This window comes from Myripristis murdjan, chromosome 2 (assembly GCF_902150065.1).
Source record: "Myripristis murdjan chromosome 2, fMyrMur1.1, whole genome shotgun sequence".
Lineage (NCBI taxonomy): Eukaryota > Metazoa > Chordata > Actinopteri > Holocentriformes > Holocentridae > Myripristis > Myripristis murdjan.
The window spans coordinates 15,695,156-15,711,458 of record NC_043981.1 but is presented as its reverse complement, the minus strand read 5'-3'; the positions used below and the strand labels follow the sequence as shown (position 1 = coordinate 15,711,458).

Here is a 16,303-nt window from a genome sequence, read left to right as displayed (position 1 = left end):
AAAATCACTGGGATGCTCCTCAAAATCAGTGGCAGAAATGACATGTAATGCAGTGCACAGAAACAGGTTTATGCGTTATAAATGTCATTTTATGCGTGAATGAGCCTTCCCATCAACATGGCAACAAATACAATGGATTAAGAAAAAGGATGAGGGTTTAACCTATATGGGTTTTTAAAGGCCAACGAAGATATTTTTGGATAGCCGGTGTTTCAATATCTTTAAATTTGATCATTTTCATGCCAAAAATAGCAAGGATGTGGTGTTTGATCCAGAGTTTTATCACTTTAAGAGAGGAAAAACTTCTGAAACAACTTTTGTACCATCAAGAGAAACTAAAACTTTACCCTGAAACACAGACTAATGTGAGTGAGCAGATCCCACGGGCCAATACCAGCTTGAGCCCGAAGACGACAAACTTTGCTCCCAAACAGAGTCTGGGGCTGCAGAGTGACTTTTGTGAGGCAGAAATCTCAGCAGCTGGCCAGAGAAGGGTTGAGTCAGTGGCCAGCAGCTGATCCAAACATATTCCAACTCTGTTTGACACTTCAACCAGAGCACAGGCCGGACTGAACTGACTGTACATGATGGTAATTTTGTACAACAGACCTATAAAACCCTCCCTGACTGCCTTGTTAAAAGTTTACTAGACAATGTTTCGGTTCGGTTTGTGCATGTGGCTTCTGATCCAGACCTAACATGTGCTGAAACTATTCATCTTTGTGTGCGCGCGTGTCTTTTGACGTTGTTGTAGCCAGAGCGATAATAAAATCACAGACACTTCCAAAAAAAAGTAACCAGAAATGGCTGATGGTTTAGCGCATAAACTTCAGGTTTCTGCTAATCTTCTCCCAAAAGCAAAAAGTGATATTTTAAAACTGGCAGATCATTATTCCTCCCTTTTCTCCAGCTGTTGGTTTCCGTTCATTCCACTATGCTATGAAAATGAACTTTCAATCTTCCCTCACACCAGTTTTCCATCACCATAATAAAGTCCTCCACATTAGTTTTCCTAAAAGCAGCAGCACCGTTGGGTTTTGAAGACTTTAAAATTGGGGCAGAGGTGAAACACGACCTCCTCCGCCAGGGAAAATAGTCCCCTGGAGTGAAACGTTTGCTCTCCACAGCCATTTATGAATTGTGTGGTTTCTGAATTTTGATGACTTTATTCGCCGCAGAGGCAGAACATTATAAGGCAGCTAAAAAAAAAAAAAGGTTAATTCCAAATCAAAATCACTGGCATGCTCCTTTAATTTCGAGCCAAAAACACCAGCAGGTCAGCATGTGCACCTGCACCCGGAGGTGAGGCTTGTTTGTTTGTTGTTGTCCTCGCAGTGAGTATCACTTAGGAGGGGAAGAAAAGCGTCTTCGTGTCTCTGCTGCCTTTTAATGCAGCTGGATGCAACGCGACGCCTTTGACTCGATGACTTGGTGTGTCGACCTGTGAGCCTCTGAATGCTTACGAGAGCGAGCGGTAGATAAGGTGAAGCCAATGAGGGGGAACAAAAAAAAAAAAAAAAACTAAACACCACTGTGTGTGATAAATGATTCAGCATCTAGACATCTAAGCGCTGACAGTCCGACTCCCATTAATGAGGGCCGGTGCTCCCTGTGCTTCATCAAAGCGATGACTTATGAAATATTAAAAGCGAGCTCAACAGCAGCGCGACACGACGCTGGAGAGGCCGGGCGTGACCTCATGCACACACACACACACACACACACACACACACACACACACACACACAAAAAGAAAAAAGTCAAGAAAAAAAGAAGAACAGAGAGACGGGAAAGGCAAAGGAATAGCGCTGACTCGAGCTGGGATTCAGGGAAAACTTGCATCAGCGTCTCGGGGACTGAGGCAGCAAAAACGAGGCGAAAACCAGAATATTGACACAAAAGGCTGCGTGGCAACATTGGAGAGAGGGGGAACGGAGACTCAGGCACTGTGATCGCACTAATATATCCCACTAATAATCACAATAAAAGGCCAATCAGAGCTTTTTTTTTTTAAATGTTGCACCACAAACACCACAATCGGGTCATTTTGGCAAACTGATGATTAAACCCAGTGTCAGAGGTACCAACTTCAGGCCTAATTCTGTCATCCTGGTTTGGATGTGAAGTTCAGATTAACTCGGTGCTGACTCAGCAGATATGTGGGAGGTGGTGGTCAAAGTGGCTCATCTTCTCCTGTGAGCATCGGTAAGGTCTCTCCTGGTCGGGCTGCACGGCACTGACAATATTTCAAACTTGGCGGAGAGAAAAGGGAAATAACACGACCACAAACGTGTGTAAAAGAATCCGCTCATGTGTATTAGAAGTTAAAGAGCAGCTCGACACGGCTCAGACGCTGAAAAACTTTGGATTTTTTTTTTTTTTTTTTTTAAACCGCGAGAACATACTTTTGGTCACAATAACGTTTCCTTTCCTCCTTTCCAGTTCAGTTCCCGGCCTCCTGTGGTTGACCTGTGGTTGTTTGGGTAAATCTGAAAAACGCTCCCCCGGAAATATGTCAAACTTTTCTGATTTGCATGACTGGAATCAGAACGAATTGTCATGTAAGAGAGACCAGAGCATGTGTTTCTAACAGAGAGTCCACGATGACCTTGAAACAGAAGAAATTAAGTCCCGGTTTTCATTCAAACCTCCATTAAACCTGAACATCAGCTCTCTGTCTGTGATTCCTGTCCCCACTTTGTCTTCAGGTTGGTGCAACAATCAGAAACTAGAAATCTGCAGAAGTCGTGAGGAACTGCTTTGTCGCCTTCTCTAAAAAACATTAAAAATTAAGTCTTACAAATATGAATATTCAGCGTACAATAAACAAGAAACTGCCACTAAAACTATCCCAGCCTGAGTGTTTCTATTCATTTTGCACTATATTTCTTTTTTTCCCCACCTCTGCTTCTATAATTGTTATTATTGAGCTGTCTGATATCTCCTCACCTCTTGCTCAGAGTGCTATTAGAAATTTAATTGCAGCCAATGGAAACGGCTTTGAAGTATCTGCGAAACACACAATGCGTTCCCACTTTCTCCACAATTAAAACCCATCCAGCGCGCCGCCGGCGAGAGATCAGCATTCTGCTCCCTGTTTCACCCCAGCTTTCCCTCAGACTCGCTAAGCAGATCTAATATTAGCCTTGGTGATTGACTCGAAAAAAAAAAAAAAGAAAGAAAAGAAAAACGGAGAGGGCTCTACTCGCTCTGTATCTTCATGATTAAGAAGCTAATGAGGTCTGGACTGCTGGTGCTGCAGCTTCATGACCGGAGAGGAAACACAATCACGACTTTTGCCTTCAGACGGACTCTTTCACAACTTAAAGGACAAATCCAGTGATTTTGAACAGTCGGTGTAATATCTACATCACGTTTCTGTTCATCTTTTCCCGAAGCAAGCAGTCGTATTTTAAAGCTGCTGTATAATTTTACCTCCCTTTTATCCAGGTGTTGGTTTGCATTCATTCCACTATGATATGAAAATGAACTTCAAACTTTCTTCACACCAGGACTTCATCACCAGAATAAAGTCCTCCACATTAGTTTTCCTAAAAGCAGCAGCACTGTTGGGTTTTCAGGACTTTTTGATGAAACTGTAAGGACTGAAATGCTCCCTCCGCCAGGGAAAATAGTCCCCGGGGACCCGTTTTGCTTTCCACAGCCAATTATCAGTCACGTGGTTTATGAATGTTGAGGACTTTGTTCGCCGCAGAAGCAGAACATGATTTGTAAAATGGTTTGTTGTCATGTAAAATTGTTGTAAATGGGCCAAACACTCAAAATCACTGATATGGTCTTTTAATGGCTCTTTCTTTGTCACATCAGGTGGTGCCACGTCCTTGACCACGTTCAGCTCTGCGATCGAACCGCGATCCTGCCGCAAACCGTCGAGGACCGCAGCGGGCAGATCTACCCGCCGTGCAGCTTTTTGTCCTCCGTCACACTGTCACCTTTCTCTGAGACGAGGGCACTTCCCTCTCGTCCCCGAGGTCGCCCCGGGACGAGGCTGTCAGAAAGATGAACGAGGTGTGCTTTCTCATCTCGGCTCAAGTTCAGAGGCGGCTGAGAAAGTCACAAAGTTGCCAGTTTGGGTCAAAGGCAGCGCCGCTCCTCCGACTGGGGACGAGGACAGGAGGACAGGGGGACAGGACGCTGGTCACCCGGCACAACAAGGCTCTGAGATAATGGGACAAGGCTGCATGCACTAGTGAAGATACAAATCACACTTTTCAGGGCACTTCGGCTGCAGCCTGCACTCTTTGCTGCACGTCATCCCCTCTCTGCCCTGTTTCTGTCCACTGTCACCGTCTAACAAGGCAGAGAAGACCCCAAAAATCTCTTAAAAAAAAATAATGCTTTAAACACATACTCATGCACTTTCATCCCCAGATTCTGCCAATGTCATAATGCCACACATAAGTTGTTTTATTATTATTATTTTGCACCACTATCCCTGAGATTTATATCTTGTATTCCATTCTTTTTTACTTAAAAAAAAAAAAAAAAAAACTCAGTTATTTCTACTGCAATTTTTCTCTGTAGATTTGCAGGTACACTCAGTACACTGGGTTTTAGTGCATCCCTAAAATAAATCCTCTGGCATTAATAATGTGCACAACAAACACATTGCTAGTAACAGTTAAAAATTGAATAAATAAAAATAAATAAATCAAAGTAACCATTTTCATTTAAAAAAAAAAAAAAAAAAAAAAAAAAAAAAGTAGAAACACAACACACTTGAGCCACTCAGAGTCCTGCCATAATTAGGTGATATTCTGAGATGGGCATAACGAAGGTGGTTTATTAATTAGCAAATAATTCTTATTTTCACACAGCACGCTGGTTGTATTAGCATGAACTCCATATTTTAAAGTATTAAAGACATTCAGTAGTTTCCAGAAAGTTGTTTTTTCCTCATTAGTATACAAACCAAACCAATCATCTACCCTCTAAAGGGAACTTATATAGTGTTATATTGTTTATATGTTTTGCTGCCATGATGCCATATTTTCCTGCTTACCAACAACACAATAGAGAAAGTGAAGTGTTTCCCTCAGCATTTTGTTCCTGTCCGGTTGGAAAAGCATCTGGAAAAGCGTTTACACTTTAATGGGACACTAAAACCATTCAGAGTGAGACTAATGACATGTTCAGGAGTGTTCAGGTGAGCCAGGGTTCACTGCAGGTCTCACACTCTGACAGCCACGAAGCTGACGAGGAAAAATGTCACCCTCACCGCCGCCGCCCCCCACTGACACGCCGTTACTGCAAGGTCATCATCACGTCGACGTTCCAGATCGATCCAAGCCCTGACTCAGTCTCTCCCGCTTTGATCCCAAAAAAACAAAAAAAACACAAGAGCACACGCCTTGATTTGACGTTTGACATCAGAAAATGCCATCCACGTTGTCTCTCCATCACTGCACATGAACCTGAACGCACAGCGAGGTGAAAGAGACCCACTGCACTCTGGTTAACAGCAGTGATCGACCAGTGAGGATTATTAAAGGGGCAATATTGATTATTAGTAATCATGGACACCGATGACCGATAATTTACGCCTGATATTCATTTGTAGTGAATTTGAAAAATGCAGTGTCAAAACTTCCAGTGTAAGCACCGGCAATACAAACTTTACTTTGAATTGTTTAATTAACATTATTATATTAGTATAAAAAAATGTAAAATAAAATGAAATAATAATAATAATAAAAAAAAAAAAAAAAAACAAGAAAATTACCAGAAAATTTTGGAGGAAAAAAAACAAGAAAAATTTGCACAAAAAATAATGAACATTTAAAAAAAAAAAAAGAAAATATATTCAGAATCACATGTCAGATCAGTGATGCTGGACTGATCTGTGTCCACATGCCACCATCTCAATGCAGTAAAACTCAAATGAACATGGTGCAGTAACCTTTCTGTCCTCAAAGGCGAGTAAGCAAAGGCAGCACCACATTATCGGAAACCCCACCCCGCCCACTGCCTTGGGATTGGTCAATCCCTAATCTGGAGACACATTAGTTGTTTGAAAGGTTATTCTCCAATCCCCCAAAACCCCGACCACCCAGTGTCCCAGGCTAATCCCCCAGTCCGTCGCCTCACAGCACCCCACCACTCGGGCCAGGATTTATTTCAAGGAGAAGAAGCACAACACAGGCTATTCAGAAGAAGATTCATAAGCAGGGAATTTGTTTTATATTGTATTTTATTATCATTTTTTTTTTTTTTTTTTGCCAGGATATAGATTTATACAGATATAGCCTTTGAAGGATTTTTGTTTCAGTGTTAGAACAGCTTAATGGAAAAAAACTAAGTCCAAAATGTCACAGCTTCCCTCTGTAAGGACGGGATTAGAGGTTGGCAGAAATGCAATTCCTCTCATTTTTTTCCCCTTAAAGCAGATCCACTTGTCTGCATGTTCTCATTTGACTGTTACCTTCAAAGTCTGAGCCCTGGCACTAACTTTGGACTTACGTGAACACCGAGGGACGAGTCATGTCTCTGTAACCATGGCCACTGACTGAGTCACGCAAAAAAAAAAAAAAAAAAAAAAAATGATGTTGAAACAACACGCATGCAAGTGAACATGCATTATGTCATCTGCCTTTTCAGTTCTATTTCGGTGCATGTAGGCTAAGTGGAGGACAAGAGCAAAACGCCTGTGGGCAAGTTGAGCCGAGCCAGGCACGGGCTAAAAGTGACTGCAGCACAAACAAATCTGCCAAATAAGCATTCTGATGCAGTTCCTCTCATGAGGGAATGGCGAGTGATGATAAATTGTTCTTGGTACCAGAACAGTTTATCAATGTGTCAGGCATAATTATTAATTAATGCATGTTTCCAGAGAATTCAATGTCTAATTATTGCAATTTGTGGACTGTGCTGGTTGTGTTTTTTCTCCCCTAGGTTAAAATGATTGGAATTTCTTTGCAAATCAAATGGATCAATGTAATTTTTTTTTTTTTTTTCAAATCATGGGACATCTGTTTGTATTGAATTGCATTAGGCCTAATGACTTTTCAAATGACTTGACTGCACAAAAGAAATGAAACCCCCATTTCTCAGTCCCAAACTCACACAAACAGTGTTGGATGCTTTGTTGGAGCCTACCAAAATGAAAATGACAAAACACACATTTTCCTCCCGTGAACAGGCGATAATCATCATCAAATCAGAAATATCTGATTTTGAGACTTGTGCAGTTGATCATTTTCACTGTGTTCACATCATATTTAGATGTTGGCTCTATTGTTTAATTATTGATTCATAATAGTCATTAGGCTGTGGACATGTAGGTTGCAACCTCTCTTCCATAAAGCCAGAAAAACAGAGAATCAGGTCTTGTAATAACCAAACTTTTAAGGAAACCTTTGACAGCTGATGTCATTGGAAACGCAAAGTGATTGTTTCATAGCTAAAATTGCTTATAATGGATTTGTCAGATTAACAAAACAAAACTAGTCCCGATTCTCTCCAACAGACAGAATTTAACGGCGATCTGCGTTCATACATTTGGTAATTGAATCCTTCCATGCTTATTGGCAAAAATGTATAGCTCGTAAAAACTCAAATAAGAGCTTTAAAGAATCAGTGGGATCCTCTCTCCGGTTCGGCATGACTCCCATTCACAAAGCAGCAACAGCTTAAATAAAATGACAACTTCCATAACCGGCTCGCGTGTCATTTCTTCCTCCAAAATATACATCGTGGGCGGCAGCGAGCCCCGTGAGCCACCGCTGAAAATGTGAGATTTTACTGAAAAATAGCGCTGCTTGATGGGTCTTATGTATGCCGAATTTATGTGCGGGTACAATATATTTATTAAAGTGTCAAATCGTGCTCAGCAAGCGACATGCTTTCTTTGATATGAAAAGCAACACCAAATAGACATTTTTTTTAATGGGAGTTCGGCATCCTCCACAGAAGATAGACCATCACTTGCGGGGCTACCCGGGTCTGACATCTTGATGACATTATGGTAGATCCAAGTCTGAAGGTCCCGTTATCTGGTCTGTAGCGTCGTGAGGGACTTCAGTTCATTTAAGTAAGGATAAAATGTGTATTGGAGTCCTAAAACATGCCACTGTACCGCTAAAACACATAGTACTTCTTGGCGAGTCGTGGTTCACGAGTGTCACGCACGCTTCAGTGAAGCTTCTCGTGAGGAGAACATACCACCAAATCCCCTCAACATTTTGTCAACATAAAGTTTCCGTGATTACTGGAAATACGCATACATTTACAAACATGTTTCAAGACGTCCTCTGACTGGTTAGAATCCAGCCTTCAATTCGGCATCCAGACAATCCATCCAGCAGCTCTTGGTTCAATAAAATTGTAACTTGTACACTCTCTCTCACCCGTGTTCCCCAACAGCGCTCTCCCACCACAACGCACAGTAGTGGGCAACAGCGAGTAGCGTAAGCCTGTACTACAAGTTGAAATGTTATGAAAACAAACGGTGCTTTGTGGCTCATGTGTAAGCCGGATTGATCAGTGTCCCGTATTAATTTATAAAACATCTTGACTTATGTTTTGAGAGGCAAGTCGTGTTGGATACAAGCAAGCCAAGCTTTAACTGCCAGATTTCCTAACGGGGTTCGGCACGTATTTCTCTCCAGTGGAGCTCTGGGTCTATATGCATTCAAGCTCACACACGCACACAAAAATATTATAGCCAAACACTGTACTCACGGTGAGCTTGTGTGCAAAAGGTGCTTTCAGTCACAGGTCGGAGCTGAAGCCTCTCCAGCAGCAGGACAGCCGGTCTGGTGCAGGTGATGCTGCAGCGGAGAAAATGCGTAAAGCTGCGCTGTGCCCAATGGACGGCTTGGAATAACACAATGGTGGTGGGTAGAGAGCCTACACTATGCTGGGTGAGGGAGGGAGGGAGGGGGGTGAGCACAAATCACTGGGCAATATCACCCTGGCAAGGTCTTTCCTGGCTGCTCCGAGAGCGGCCTTTTATTGGACAGGAGGAAAGAGGTGGGCGCAGGAAAATGAGGCCAGATTGGCGCATGATGCAGCGACAGGCACCGTGATTGGACACACGTTCCTTAATATTGTCAGAAAATTGTTTTTATGAGCCATGTGTATCACTGGTTTAAAAAAAAAACAAAACAAAACAAAACAAAAAAACACATTATAGACTACTCTAAAATGTTCCATATGATCATTCCCTGAATAGCAGAATTCCCTCAATATTGTCTCTTATTCTCCTATTACTCTCCTATTAATTGTACAGATGAACATAAAAGGTCATTTAACACACCCTGGCTGTATATCTCCTGCAATTTCACCTTTTGACCTCAATTTCAGTCTTCTCGTCATACATTACTTATAACTCTAGTTATGGCATCATTTTGCACTCAATTTGTACTACAAATAGTTCATATTTTGGCTATATTTGCATGCATTTCTCCTGATATTAGCTTGCATAGTGCTACACCATCCAAGTTTTCCCTCTATAAATACATTTCTTAATAGCTCTTATTCATATGTATGATAATTAGTGTCGAAATGGCTCTTTATGTTATTCCCCCCATTTGCCATCAGTCTATTTATATCCTGTTTGGCTTTACTGTTTCCTATTACTTGCTGCATCAATGACCCCATTTCCCCACAGGAAATTTTAAAATTTAATGTACTTTTCATGTTACATCAAGACAACAGCATTTGATTGAATTTGCCTATACAATAAAGGAAAAAAAAAACAAAAAGACAAATGTGATGACAGTTTCCTAACCCTCATGGTTCATACAATCCGTGAAATCTGTGAACCAGAACACGGACTCCGCATCCCGACACGACATCTGGAATTACTACCAGTTATTAACATTCCTGCCCTTTCTCTGGAACCATAAATTTAGGCTTTGAGGAAACTCATTACAATTTAATAGTTCAGGCATTCCGCATAAACATCATTTAGGAAACTGAGGGCTCCGGCTGTATTTAGATGCGGGGATTACATGCGGTGCTGAGAAGAGGGTTTTGGGCATGAATTAAAAAAAATGAAAAAAAGAAAGAAAGAAAGGGTTGCAACATCCTCATGTGCCTCTGCAAATGTCTAACAGCCTCTCAGTGACCACAGACCTGATTTTATTTCAAGGTCAAAGCCGGACATTGTTTTTTTTTTGTTTTGTTTTTTGTTTTTCTTTAATATTCAGTTTTTGTTTCATGGCTTTATTCAAAACAAATGTGAACACAAGGAAAGATGAATGGAAAAAATGCACTGTACCATCGACTGTATGGGGCAGTAGTGGAGGGCCAATCAGCGTGAACGTGTTTTAACACATTTTTAGGCTAAACATCAGTCTTTATGATGGAAATCCAAACTCAGGTTATGATTCTTTTGATTCAACCCGACACACCATGACATGATACAGGCTTTTCCTCAAAAGATACATCCTCTTCCTCAATTTGATGTAAACTTAGATCAGCACTTCTTAAAGGTAGGACACACACACAGAGGTGTTGTGAGGGAATATAGTTAATAAGTCATCAAATAGCAATTAGGGTAGATGCAATACAAATTTAATATTTGTGCCTTATTTAGTCGCTCATTCATCTGCTCACTTAATATTCGATATCAACCCAGTACAAGTTCATAGCCGTAATAATATTCGATTTTCCCCTCCAAAAACCGTTAAATAAAATATTAATAGTATCATTAACTAAATAATGCTGAGTAATACTGAGTGTTGCTGAGACAGAGACAGGTGTCTAATTAGGTTAATTTTCTCCTGATTTGTGTCTGAAAAATGTCATTTCAGTGTCAGAACATCCAGTTCTTGTGAAAAAATGGGTCCAATATTTATTTTGGTGTCCATGCTCGCCTGTTTCTGATCCCCCGACTAGTTTGGTTGATTGTTAGTTTAACTGCAGTTTGGCGTCACCTTTTGTTCAACTTGTGCTTGGCTGCCTGCGTCCCTGCCTCCTTTTCCTTCAAGGAAATCTCAGTTTTGTGCCCAGTGTGTGCATTTGGGTCCACTTGCCTCAAAATTCACCCACTAACCAATAACCAGTCCTTTAGTAAGCACATCAGCAGCGATTTAAATCACTGAAAATGACAAGGTTATTGAAATCCACCTATTCAGGCCACTTTGTTTCAAAAGAGAGAGTTTGAATGCTGCAGACGGGCTGATGTCACTGCCTTGTGAGCACCAATTCTTCAAATTCATTCAATAAATAGTCTTTAACTAAACTCAGATTTGTCCACGAAATAATAAAACCGACCAGTACGGTACCTTTAATCTTGTTTTTTTTTTTTTGTGTGAACTTTCCCTTTAACGTGAAAACATACATGGTTCAGGTCAATCCCAGTGCACCGTGACTCATTCACACTGTGTTTTAAAGGAGGCAGCCAGGCGAGAGAGGAAGCCCTGCGGCAAAGTTACATCTGCTTAATCACCAGCCCGCGCTCAGCATGCAGAGGAGGACTTCTCTCTGCGCTCTCGTCTCTCGTTTCAGTCTCTCCTGTGTGCCTGCCGCCGCCCAGCCACGCTCTGCTGGCCTGACAAAGTAAAAAAAAAAAAACCTTGTTATGTTTCTGTGGCCAACAGCGGGCACAGAAACATAACAAGGTCTTTGCCTTTTTACTGCACAAACAGGTTTAATATCACCTCTAATTACAGTGGTGGCTCTCAAACGGGGTATGAGTGCCCCTAGGGGTATGTTTGAGTACTTTAGGGGGGATGTGAGAATTTTAAAAAATGTTAATTTAAAAGATACCAGTCATGCATATGTCCTAAAATAATTTGACTGTGCTGTAAGGTGTCAGATGTGTGTGTTTGTGGTGTAAATGTGTGAGCGAGGATGTGTGTTGACAATGAACAGGAAGACCAAAAAAAAAAAAAAAAATCCATCTGAAAACAAAAAGAATGAACAGCTTTATGGGTTTTGGCAGAAAGTAAACCCTTACTTACCATGAACTATCATAGTAATATTTATTTTTACTTATTAAATCACCAAATTGAATATCTGTCTTATTTTCTTTTTTAATATTTAATTAATTTTATTTGCAATTTTTGCTTCCTATTGGTAATCAATATTAAAGAGTAATTAGTGTGAAGTAATTGTGTTGTTGTTTTTTTTTACAAATATTTTAATAATATTATTTATTAATAATTCATGTTGATCAAGAAATGAAATGTTTGTATATTTTTATTTTTGATGTAACTGATTTTTTTCTGCAATTTTTCCTTAAATTAATGAATCAATCAATATTAGAGGGATAATTGGTGGAAATGAATTCTTCATATATATTTTTTTTAAATTAATAATATTACTTACTGAGCAATTCTAATAAATTTTTTGCTTCATTTTGGTGATCAATATTAAAGACCGATTAGTTGAAATGAATTCTTTATATTTAAAAATATTTTAATAAAATGTGAATTTTTTAAATTTTATATTTAATTCAATTTAAATTTTTTTTGCAATATTTATTTTATTTAGTTCATCAGTATTACAGAGGTAATTGGTGGAAAATAACTCTTCACATTTTTAAAAATATTTCAGTAATATTACTTATTGACCAATTTTAGTTTTTTTGAAAAAGTAAAACTATTCAAAGTAATTTTTGTTTTCCTCACAGACTCCTGTGTTGCGTGTATGAGATGACTGCACAGTGGATCACATCATCTTGCCTCTCCTGCAGCAGCAGATGTGAGTGACTCATGGCTGAGAAACAGAAGCAGATCCCAGAGGCAGACGGTCAGCAGCCATTTCTGTCAAGTGCACAGATCACTGACAAATCAACAAAAGACACTCACCACATTTATCATCTCCTCATAGGAGGGAATTTAGAGTTAATTAAAGTCATGTCTAATGAGAAAAGTGAAAGATTTGGCAGGAAAAAAAGGATCTCTTTAATCACAGGACATGGAAAAAATAACAGGAATGCAACGAGTCACCACACTGTCCTGTTAAAAAGGAGCGTACTGTTGGTTTTCAAAGTTTGGACTACAATTCATAGTGATTTACCCACAAACCATTCTCCACATCATGTGGGGGGATTAAAGGGGACCCGCATTGGACTGTTTCAACACTTTCTGGATAAGCTATAAACTTGTCTATCAACCTAAGCTTTGCCTTAACCCCAATATTACACCTACAGTTAGCCCTCACACCTAATTCTAACTTCAAACAGAGATGATTTTTGTTTTTCAATGTTGTGATCATTGATTTATGAAGATACACTTTTCTCTCCTTGATTTTCTCTCCTTGTTCTGCAGACATGGCTGCAGCTATGACTAACATATTTGATCACCCGTTATAGCCTGTTAGGCAGATTTTCAAATTACTTTTACCTGACTGTTGATAAGCTCTCAAACGCACCATCGTAAGGTTATCCTGGAAAATATTAACAACTAAACAGTGCTGTAATATATCGACACTCACATTTAGATGGACAAAATTATGCTCAACAACAAAAATCTCCTCAGATAGGAAGTCTTATATCTTTGTATCTTCATCAATAGAAACCCAGCCCAAACAGCTGTGTGACCAAACATACAAACTACAGGAAAACATGATTTGTATGTTTTGTATACCTTGACATGCCTTAAATAAACTGGTCATGTTGTATATGTGCATTATTCAGTCTAGTTTGCCTACTTTTAGAGCTTTAGACACAAATCAAGCCCTTACTTTGCCACACAATTGTAGTTTGGTCGTCATCAAATCATAACTGAGGGTTTTGGCTCTAAGGTGCAGGCGGGTTGTCATATAAAGTGCAATCTTATTAACACGAAGGCCATTTTTCTCTGACATCACACTGTAATCACAAGGATAATGTCGTACCGCTGTGTTCTGAGTTGAAAATCTATAAACGTAGGAAATCTCAAAATAGGGACATCATACCTCAAAATAAAACAACATGAACATATTTGATCACCCGTTATAGCCTTCGTTAGACAGAAAGTGTTGCATGACTGGAAAGGTGTAAATTAAGTATGAAATATGAGTGATCATCTTCTTCTCTTTCTCTCTCCATGCCACAGGTAAACACTGAACCACTGACTTAACGTAGGTGCAGCCTCAAGTGTTATCTATTTCATGTGCAGGAGTTTTTGTCTCGATTCCCAGTTTCAGCGTGAGTTGGACGAGTTCCTCTGCCTGTCTGGAGACTTGTTACAGCACGGCCCTTTAATCCCCTTCCTCCCCCATCTCCTGTGTTTACTCTGGGTCGCTGAGCCTCCTCATCCTCGGCTGTCACCGAGGATCAGCCGGAGACGAGCCTGAGTGTCTCTGTCAAGTCTGACTGGACTCGAACGCCAGCGCAGGAATGTGGGACATTCATAAGGCGCAGCGTATCACTTAACATCCAAATCGTTAAAAAAAACAAAAAACAAAAATGAATGAATGAATGTCCCCGGCCTGTGCTGACAGACAGACAGCTTAGCCTCAGTCTGTCATGGAAGTAAAACCAGATCTTATTTTCTACCTCCACTTTACATGCTGCAGCTATTTGCTCATCTGACTTTTACACGGCATGTAAGTGAAGCCAACACTGGCTGCAGCAAAGCAATGCTTTGACTTGTCTATACATACTGTATATATAGAAGGCAGCCAACAAGCTCTAATTACTCTTAATTTGACACTGCACTCTTCCCCCTGTATTCATTATTAATGAGTCCTAATGGGCCCAGCCAGCACTGAATCTTCTATTGATTAGGTTTTTCTTACCTCAAATCTAATCATAGCAGGGACCGGGGGTTGAAGACAACTTCTGTCTAACGTGCAGTGTATGACACACAGATGCGGATACACTCCTTCATCATTTCTCAGTGTGATCATCCTCTGTTCTTTCTCCTGTCTTAGCTCCACCCAAGAGGGACGTAAGGATATGCTGTGCTGTGAAAAAGCGCAGAGGAGGACTGTTTAAATTAAATCAGACTTACCTGCTGCATGTCTCAGTGCTGTGGTTTGCTCGGGAACCAGACTGGAGCCTTTCTGAAATGCCCTTGTTGGTTAAACGAACAAGCAGTTGATTAAAGACAAATATTGGGTCTGTAATTATTTCGCTTTCAGTGATCTAGATTGGATTTCTTGAGGTTTGGTTTTACCACTGAACTCTTGAAAGCTGTATCTTGTAGAATTTATTTTAAAGCTCCTATAAAGCTTCAAATTACCTCGCTCCTTCATATATCAGATTTTTTTTTTTTCATTTTTTAATGTTCAAGCCAGCTTAAATGTTCCTTATGTGTCCCATAAAAGTCCATGTGAGGCTTCCTGGAGTTTTTATACCCCTAAACTGAGGAACACCCCCCCGGATATCAGAATGGCAAGCTCGCTTGGTATTTTTAAAAGGGAACTAAAGACCTGTCTTTTCAATCTGGCTTGTATTTTGGAGTAATGTTATAGCCATAGTTTTTCAGTTCAATCACCAGTCTTCCCATTTACTGTCTTTATTTTATTATTTTAATGACTTGTTTTTTTTGTCTTTGTTCTTTTAATCTTGCAATGTGAAGCGCTGTGGCCTGCATGTTTGTATGAAAGGTGCTCTATAAAGTTGAGTTGACTGTAGCTAAACCCTACTCATTATATTCATCTAGGGAACGACCAGTAACATAGTATTCCCTAAACCAAAAAGGCCCAGCACCACAACCTAACATTTTACATTTATCCTGATCTCGATGGTGAACATGGAGGGCTCACCCGACACCAGGGCACAAGCTCTTTCCATCCACAAACATCAGGCCAGCTGTTCTTCTCCTCTCTGGATGAGCTCTGGTGGTGGTTCCTGTCTTCCTGCATGGCTGACAAACTGCACAGGGTGTTGCTAAAGACATTAAGTAAGGTTCAGATCCATTTAAGTGTAGCCGAGTCCGTCCAGTGAGCCAACACAACAGCGGGGCTCTGCTGCACAGACATGGAGCAGAAGCTTCACTGATGTCATCAGTATCACCTGAGTTCACCTGCAGTTTCATGTCAGAGTGGCTGCTGTGAAAAAGGTATCACACACTCCTGTCAAATTCATATTTCTCCGTTCACCTCCATCATGCCTAAATATCTCCCAAAATAACACTTTTCGCAGAGAAACAAATGCCAACAGAGTGGATTATGTCCAAACAAGTCAGAGGACCTATTTTTTTCATGTAAATACAATAATTTGTTAAAGTATTAGGTTGTTTCTTCTTGGTGCAAAGTTACTAGGTAAATCTTTCCTGCAGACGCTACTTTCCAGTTCAAACAGGAAAATAACAAGAAAAGAAATGTTGAATTTCCTCACACGAAATGGGTACTTTAATACGTCAAATGTGAATCCGCTGACAGGCAGACGGGGCAGTGTGAA

The 16,303-nt window shown here is 40.4% G+C and overlaps 1 protein-coding gene across 2 annotated transcripts in view; it reads right to left on the bottom strand.

The window, feature by feature from the left end:
* The window catches only part of LOC115373902 (double-stranded RNA-specific editase 1-like), a 63,667-nt gene extending 54,826 nt beyond the window's left edge, over nucleotides 1-8,841 (bottom strand). For both annotated transcript variants that reach the window (XM_030072539.1, XM_030072547.1), the window contains exon 1: nucleotides 8,701-8,841. The gene's annotated coding sequence lies outside the window, so the exon portion shown is untranslated. The remainder of the gene's footprint in view (nucleotides 1-8,700) is intronic.
* Between the last annotated feature and the right edge of the window lie 7,462 nt (nucleotides 8,842-16,303).